The 8998-nt window shown below is 44.8% G+C and overlaps 1 long non-coding RNA gene across 1 annotated transcript; it reads right to left on the reverse strand.

Annotated features, from left to right (window-relative positions):
- Nucleotides 1–1346: 1346 nt before the first annotated feature.
- LOC136457872 (uncharacterized) lies at nucleotides 1347–2817 on the reverse strand. Its single transcript, XR_010759833.1, has 2 exons — nucleotides 1657–2817; nucleotides 1347–1556 (listed from the first exon to the last, which is right to left on the reverse strand). It is a non-coding gene; the product is annotated as an uncharacterized lncRNA (long non-coding RNA).
- Nucleotides 2818–8998: the final 6181 nt, after the last annotated feature.

Here is an 8998-nt window from a genome sequence, read left to right on the forward strand (position 1 = left end):
TTACTTGACATAAGGGGTTGGTCGTTTTTTGTTGTTGAGGGAGAACTTATACCTTTCTGCAGTTACGAAATAAAGATACATTTAGAGAACCGGACTAAAATTAGTTCATCATGTGATAATAGGCTTGTCAATGATCCACCTAAAATACCATGTTTTGTCCAGTAAGAGGCGACTAGTAAGAGGCCGACCCACATTACAAGCAGCCAAACGGCACACAAAGAACTGGGCCTCAACATTGGCATTGTAGACATTGGAACTAAGTATTTTGATCCTTTTTGGAAGGTATAGGATGCTCAAACTTACAATCCTATATAAATTTAAAATGTAGGAAAGCTTTTATCGTGGCCTTTGGATGCAACAAAAGAAAACACAGGAGTTTTCATGAGATCCAACATCATGCTAGTTTCCCCCAAAATTTGTATGGTTTCATGTATCTCATTGTATTCTAGAAGATTTTTTGTAGTGTTCAATCCTTTGTTCCAAAGGGAATAGAAAAGTTTCCAATGGGACTTTGTTTCTCCCTGTTTCAAACTGAGGTATAAATATAATGGTTTGGTGGAGAGATAGGAGGATATCCTTGTTTATTCGGCTTCTATATATGTTCCAAATAGTATGGACTAGTTTCATCTCTATCAAACTTCTTTTACGCTTATGAAAATCATTTCTCTTCAGTTGGTAGTTTATATAATGCTAATAATTCATAAATTTTCTTATTTTTCCTTACCCCCGTACTAAAAGCTAGCTTAAAAAGGATATTTATGAGACTAGTTTCATCCCCATATACTAAACTTAAAACGATATTTGTTATGCGCCGGAAAGAGTACATTCAACTACCTCTGCGCGCCAACACATTTCAAGATTTAGTTACACAGCCCATATAATTCATCTTTTTCAACATATTTTTTCAATCAAAACAGTATTTTTTTCTCGCAAATCAGTCGGTGTTTTAGCTTTTTTTTTTTCCAACGAAGCAAACAGGGCCATAGGTTCAGCTATCAGTAAGCCATAACTGTTTAATTTTGTATCCAAAATTCCTAAATATATATAGCTTTCGCTATTTATGATTATATCCACTATGCCTTAGTGAAAATAATGTATGTAGAAAAAAAAGTTTGATATTTTTATCTAAAACTACGAGACTTGAAAGTAATTTCTTTTACAAAAGGTAACATTACTGCGTCGCCTACCAAGGTGTCCCCATCGGATATTTAAAGGTATAGTATTAAATATAGACTAATTACAAAATTATACTGAAAGATTATACAAAAACGCCCATTTTTCACAACAAAAAAAGGGGAGGAAACAATATGCTCATCCAACTCACGATACAGACATACAGTATCCCAAGTGGTACATCAGCATCAGGCTCTCGCATTTCATTTCATACAGAGAATCTCAGTTTTCATTACAGCGCATTGCTTACCGAAATCCTCTCGCTTAACACCGCAGATCCAAATTTCAAACAAGAACAAGCTTGGCGCATCCACGGCTGAACTAGAACGACCACGTCCTTGCATCCCAAACCTTGCAGCAGCAGCAGCACGCCTTGCACTGCACTGCACCAACGCATGCAAATAAACATCCATGTCGGTCAGAAGATAAATGAACCGCAAGACACCACGGAAGCAGCGGCCGCGACATGCGATGAAACCGGACCAGGCGACGCCGCCGCCGAGCGAGCGCACCGGCCGGAGCGCGGATGAGCGCTGAGCCAGCGACAGGCGAATCTGCCAGGGGCTGGGGCGTTGACGAAGTGGCCGTGCAGCTGCGTCCAGAGCAAGATCCAGGAGCGCCACCGCGAATGCACACGCCGCCGGTACGAATAGGAAAGCGAAGAATATAGAACAAGAAATTAAAAGAGGGTGACATAAACTACTGTACTGACATAACACCTCACCAGCAAAGATAGGAATAAAGCGACGCAAGTCCGGGGTACCGATACCACACCACCAGGCAGGACATGAGGGCAGCAGCAACCTGCTTCATCAACCTCCAGCACGGATAAGCACGGCCGGCCAGCTGAATCTTGGAAAAAAAACAGTAGGGAACAAGAAAAAAAAAATCTGTGGCAATACATGAGCCACCATGAGGCTCAGATCTCAGGTCCCAGGAAGGATGCAAGCAAGCAAGTAAGCAAGCATGGGGGATGGATGGATCAGGATGCAGAGCTCCCTTCAATCCAAAGAGCGGCCAGCAAGAGGACGGTGCAGCTCCTCGGTCATGCAAACCACAAGCCTATCTCAAAGACAACGACCATGAGAGTCTAGCTCCTCTCCTCCCTCTCGAACACACATACACACATGATGAGATAGGATAGTGGGAACCATGAACGAGCAGCGGAACCACCCTTCAGAACGGCCCTTCATTGGAATGATAGGAGCTCCGCTTCAAATCCAAGCAGCAGAGGCAAATATGGCCCAAGAAACGCAAGAAAGAAGCAAAACCAACCATGAGATCTATCTGCAGAACACCATAAACTAATGGATAGAAAATAGAGAAGAAAATAACAATAGCATAAACATAGAATAGAAATAAATAAAAAAAGCAGAACTGGAATAGAAAGACGACGAGAAGGAGAGCTATGAAAAGGGGAATCTGGGGAGGGAACTGGACTAGACTATTCGCCCTTTGCTGTTCATGGGTTGAAGGGCCGGAGACGAAGGGCTGCTTTTATAGAAGCCGGACGGAGGAGAGTGGAGGGAGAGGGCCGCTGCCTGTTTGGAAGGTGTTCATTGCCTTCCGTTTCCAATTCCATTTCTACTCCTACTTTATTATTTTCACCGCTTGCTTTCCTTTTTACTGTGCTTTTATTTAGGAGCACTTTATAATTATTTTTTACTATTATATTTTACTATATGTGCGTTTCGTGGATTGAAAGGGGACAGGGGGAGCTTTTAATTAGGCAGGAGCATATGTGTAGGTCGTGGATTATCGTCTGCCGCAAGCGACGTCGATCGACGATTTCCTGCCTGTCCACCCACGTCGTCCACTGGCCCACACCACCAATTTCTCTTCCAATGCGTGGCGTGCAGGAGTATTTTTTCCAGTTGAGAAAAAAAGGTCGCATGTATCGTATTCTCAACACGTACACTATATGTGATTTTGACTGGTTTGTGAATCTGTGTATATATTTAATTTTACAGGTTGTCTATGTCACTAAAAGAATTAGCAACATGTTCGGTTGGCTAGGTTCGTATCGTTGCTGGTTCGTGAAAAAATATTGTTGACTGATTTGTGTGAGAAAAAAATAATATTCCAACTGAAAATTTATGATCATTTACAATAAGTCACAGCCAAACGAACAGGTTTATACATGAGCTTGCGAGGCAATTCACTTTCATCCCTATATGTACTTCGATTGCACGAGACGAAATGAAAATATTAGGAAGAGAAGAGGTGCCACGCTCGAGCGTACCAAGCGGCGTGGTGATCCATCGGATCATTATCGCGTGGTCACGGGTGCCTCTTCTTCCTTTGCCTGTGAGCTAGCCACTGGTCTTTTTTTTTCATGATGCAACACCGTGAGGACTGTTAAGTGAAGAAGGCATGTTATCGGTAATATTTTCAGCCTATAACGGTAAGTCGTAAAAAATGTTAGAAACTTAAGCGAAACAACTACGGTTTCCGTGTTTACAGGTTTGGTTCTTAATGCGTTTCCTAAAATAGTGTGATAAAGCCTTAAAACAAGCTCTAATTATATTAATAAACATTACTCTCCCTTCTCTCCGTGTGAGCTAGGCACTGGATATTTTTTTTTGCATGACGCAACATTGTGGGCCGGGCTGTTAGAGGGAAAAGGTAATAGTTTTCGGCCTATAGCGGTAAATGGCAAAAAAAAAAAGTTAAAACTTAAGAAAAAACAACTACAGTCGTTGTTTATGGGTTTGGTTCTTAGTACGTTTTCTAAAATAGTACGATAAAGCCTAAAAACAAGCTCTAGTTACATTAATAAACATCATTCTTTCTTCCTTTCCATGTCAGCTAGGTACTGGTTTTTTTTTTTTTGTGTGACGCAACACTGTGGGCGGGTCTGTTAGAGGGAAAAGGCATGTTATCGGTAATAGTCTTGTGCCTATAGCGGTAAATCACAAAAAAAGTTAAAAACTTAAGAAAAAACAACTACAGCCCTGTCTTTATGGGTTCGGTTCTTAGCATGTTTTCTAAAACAGTGTGATAAAGCCTAAAAACAAACTCCAGTTATATTAATTAACAATATTCTATCTTTCTTTCCTTGTGAGCTAGGTACTTGTATTTTTTTTTGCGTAACACAATACTGTGGGTGGGGCTATTAGAGGGAAAAGGCACGTTGTTGTTCAAGGCCTAAGCCTTCGAACACCTAACTTTGAAGTAGAACGAGACGAAAGGAAAGACACAAGATAATAAGATGGGCGATTTTATTGGTCTTGTGCCTCCTGCTTTATATTCCCCCGACGGCGGCTATTTATACACGGCCATAGGCTTTTCGTGAGACAAAAATGCCCTTACAACTACTACACATTCGGAAAACATTCCCCGCCACCGTGGACTTGTTTGCCATTCGGAGTTCCCGTCTGCCTTGGGTAACGTCGGCTTGAGCGGAGCCGACCAGCCCCACCTGCCTGTCGCATCTATGACCGACCGAGCGGGCCCCCGACGGACATAAGCTGTCGGCCACGCAAAGGCGGCTGACCCCTCCAATGGTGAAACCTGTAAAAACGACTAAACTGAACCATTAACGACTATTCACCCGAGCGAATTGCTCAAGTCGACTCAACGCCCCTGGCCGTGTTGGCTCAAGCCGGGTCGTTCTTCTTGCTAGGGCGGAAAAAGTTGAGCGGGCGCAGGGTTCGGGCGGACCTTTACCGCTGGATCCGCCATTTCGCCCCGACAAAAGGAGGGTCAAAGCGGGACTGTCATGAAACAGGGCGGTCGGAGCCGTGCAACACGGGCTCTCTTCCTCACGTCGTATCGCACTCGTCATTTCGCTAAAGCAAAATGCTAGGTGCGCCGACAGGCCAAGACCGTTCATGCCCATGACGTTCGTCATGCAACCTGCGCGAGATGCTACTTGCGTTAGCAGGGTGTAGATGGCGCGACGAATGAGCCCCATGGGGTGCCCAGAGGTGGGGCCTACCCCCAACATTAGCCCCTCGGCATCGTGCGAAAAGGCTCTCGATCTTTGCGTGGGTGCCTTATGTAAGGAAAATGGACCACAGGCCCATTTACTTTGGATTTTGGTGTTTGATGACTAACACAACTAAATTGGACTAATGAATTTGCAAGTGATTGTTTTATAGTTCAATAGGGTGCAAGACGTGACTTGGACGAAGGCGACATGATGATCAGATGATCAACACCTTAAGCAAGACCTTAGGAGCACAAGAGAAGACCCAAGATATCAAGCAAAGTCCAAGCACAAAGATAGGAACCAAGCCGTATGCAAGATCGCGAAGAAACGAGCTCACAGAGGTGACTGGACGCTGGACCGGACGCTGGAGGAAAGTGATCGGACGCTCCGATCAGTGACTCGACTATAGCAGGCGTCAGCACCAGCGACCAGACGCTGAACAAGCAAATCGACCGGACATACCGATGGCACTATTCATCAGCCCGGCAACACATTCAGCATTGATTGGACGCTGGCGGCAAACCGACCGGACACAGGACTGAAGTGTCTGATCGAGTACAGAAAGGTTCTAGAGCGGCGAAATTGCGACCGGATATGTCTGGGGGCATGTGACCGAACGCTGGCAGCGTCCGATCAGTTGATCGTGGCTCTAATGGTCGGGACGACCGGACGCATCCGGTCAGGTTGTGATCAACGTCCGGTCAGGACATGATCAACGTCCGGTCAGTAGCAGAAAAGCGGAATTTTGTCCCCAACGGCTACTTTCTCAGTGGGGCTTATAAATATAACCCCGAACCGGCCAAATAAGAGGAGTGGAGCTAAGGAAACATATCAAGGGTGTTGATACACCATTTTAGTGATCTCTACTTGCATAGTGCTTAGTGTTTCATTAGGTGATTAGCATAGGTGCTTTGCGAAGTGCTTAGGTTGATTAGACCACCGCTTATGCGCTTGCTCTTGGTTTAGGCCTAGTGTTTAGTGAGGTTTGCATACCTCTTACCATTCGGTGCTTGCGAGCACCATTGTTATAAATTGGAGAGGCTTGTAGTCTTGTGAGATCATATCAACCGCGTTTGTGGTGTGGCCTCCACCGTGTACCGGAGGGAACAAGGCTCGCGACGTTTCGGCCGGAAGCTTGATAGTGAAGACGGCGGGGAGCATCTAGGAGAGGCTTGTCGGAAGGCACGTCGGAGACCCACTTGCGCATGAGGAAGGCCCGAGGCTATCCACGGAGTTACCCGACTGGGAGTTTGGCCCTTGCGAGGGATTCTTTGTGAGGGGGTCCAACGAGGACTAGGGGGAAGCTTGCGCAGTTCTCGATACCTCGGTAAAAATACTGGAGTCATCGATGAGAGTTTGCATATCTCTATCTTGCTCTTTAGCTTCCGCATTTACATTGATTGTATTACTTCTTTTGCGGTAGAGATAACAACACACTAGCAAAACCTTAGTTGCATATTTAGATAGTTTATCTATTGCATAGGTTTTGCTAGGGTTAGAAAAAGAGGTCCATAGTTTAGAGTTAGAATTTTAAGTTACCTAATTCACCCCCCCCCCTCTTAGGCTGTCACGGTCCTCTTCACCTTACGCGTTCACATGGAGCTATGCGCCATGGGGCTCGGACGTCGTCCCCGGTAAAGGGTGGAGATCCAGCAGTGGTGATTATACCCATGTGGGGTTGATGATGATTTTTTTCAGGCGGCGACCATTTTTGGTTTTTTCGAATTTTCGAGCCTAGGTTACTATTTATTGGGATTCGAACCGTGTGAAAGGTCCTAATGGCTAGAGAGAGGTGAATAGCCTATTAAAAATTTCTACAATAACACTTAACAAACCGGTTAGATAATTATGAGGTAGAAGCAAGTGTTGCGCTAACCTACTAAAAAGCAAGCCACCTACCACTAATTCTAGTTTATATAGTTTCTAACCACACTAATGACTATGGCACTATACTAAGTTAGTGTGCTCTCAAAGGCTAACTAAAGAGCCACACTAAACAAACTAACAAGCTCTCACAACTAGCTACACTAAAGAGCTTGATAACTAGTTTGCGGTAATATAAAGAGAGAGAGCAAGATAGTTATACTACCGTGTCGAGGATCAATCACAAGAATGAATATCAATGAAGATCAATCACCTCGGAATCAAATGATGACACAATGATTTTTTATCGAGGTTCACTTGCTTACCGGCAAACTAGTCCTTGTTGTGGCGATTCACTCACTTAGAGGTTCACGCGCTAATTGGCATCACACGCCAAACCCTCAATAGGGTGCCGCACAACCAACAAAAGATGAGGATCACATAAGCCACGAGCAATGTGCTAAAATACCTTTTGGCTCTTCGTCGGGGAAAGGTCAAGAACCCCTCACAATCACCATGATCGGAGCCACAGACAATCACCAATCTCTGCTCGACGATCCTCGCTACTCCAAGCCATCTAGGTGGCGACAACCACCAAGAGTAACAAGTGAATCCCGTAGCAAAACATGAACACCAAGTGCCTCTAGATACAAACACTCAAGCAATGCACTTGGATTCACTCTCAATCTCACAAAGATGATGAATCTATGATGGAGATGAGTGGGAGGGCTTTGGCTAAGCTCACAAGGTTGCTATGTCAATGTAAAATGGCCAAGAGAGTGAGCTTGAGCTGGCCATGGGGCTTAAATAGAAGCCCCCACAAAATAGAGCCGTTGTACCCCTTCACTAGGCACTGCTCGGGGTGATCAGATGCTCCGGTCAGATCGACCGGACGAGGACCCCAACATCCTATCGCCCGATGCTTGCCATGTGTCATCGGCTTCAAACGTTGTTCATCCGATCTCAACGCACAAGTGATGACCAGACGCGCTGCTCAAAGTGATCGGACACTCCAACTCCAGCGTCTGGTCATTTCCAATAAGGTACTAGAAACGAAAAATCATGACCGGTCGACCGGACTCACCCAACGTCCGGTCACTCATCGTCACTTCTTCACGTGCCACACAGGTGCGACCGGATGCACCCATCCAGTGTCTGGTGAAATCAACGCCAGCATTTGTGTCCTCAGCTACCACTGACCAGACATGCCGGTCCAACAGAGATCAGTGTCCGGTCACTGCGTGACCAGTTTGACTAACTCCTTTTCAACTCTATCTTCTTCACCCTTGCTCAAATGTGCCAACCACCAAGTGTATCACCTTGTGCACATGTGTTAGCATATTTTCACAAACATTTTCAAGGGTGTTAGCATTCCACTACATCCTAAATGCATATACAATGAGTTAGAGCATCTAGTGGCACTTTGACAACTGCATTTCGATACGAGTTTCACCCCTCTTAATAGTATGGCTATTAATCCTAAATGTGATCACACTCACTAAGTGTCTCGATCACCAAAACAAAATGGCTCCTATCATTTATACCTTTGCCCTGAGCCTTTTGTTTTTCTCTTTCTTCTTTTCAAGTCCAAGCACTTGATCATCACCATGGCATCATCATCGTCATGTCATGATCATCTTTTGCTTCACCACTTGGAGTGTGCTATCTATCTCATGATCACTTGATAAACTAGGTTAGCACATAGGGTTTCATTAATTCACCAAAACCAAACTAGAGCTTTCACCATGGCAGCGATTATACGACATCACATCGGTTCCTTAAGGCATGCGCCATGTGGCGGGTGCCTATATAAACCCCACCTAGGTTGGGAGAGCCGTGCGCTCTCATCTTTCCTCCAACCGTGCTTGTGAAGCAAGCTTTCGCTCTTTGTTTTTTCGCTTGAATCGCTCGATATCTTGCTTGCCCTCGCTAGGACTCCACTCTTCATCGAGCTCTTTAGTAGGTTGGTCTTTGCTTTGTTCTATTCGTTTTTTACTACTATACACTTGTACTATTTTAGCGTTTAGA

Source organism: Miscanthus floridulus, chromosome 6 (genome assembly GCF_019320115.1).
Source record: "Miscanthus floridulus cultivar M001 chromosome 6, ASM1932011v1, whole genome shotgun sequence".
Taxonomy (NCBI): domain Eukaryota; kingdom Viridiplantae; phylum Streptophyta; class Magnoliopsida; order Poales; family Poaceae; genus Miscanthus; species Miscanthus floridulus.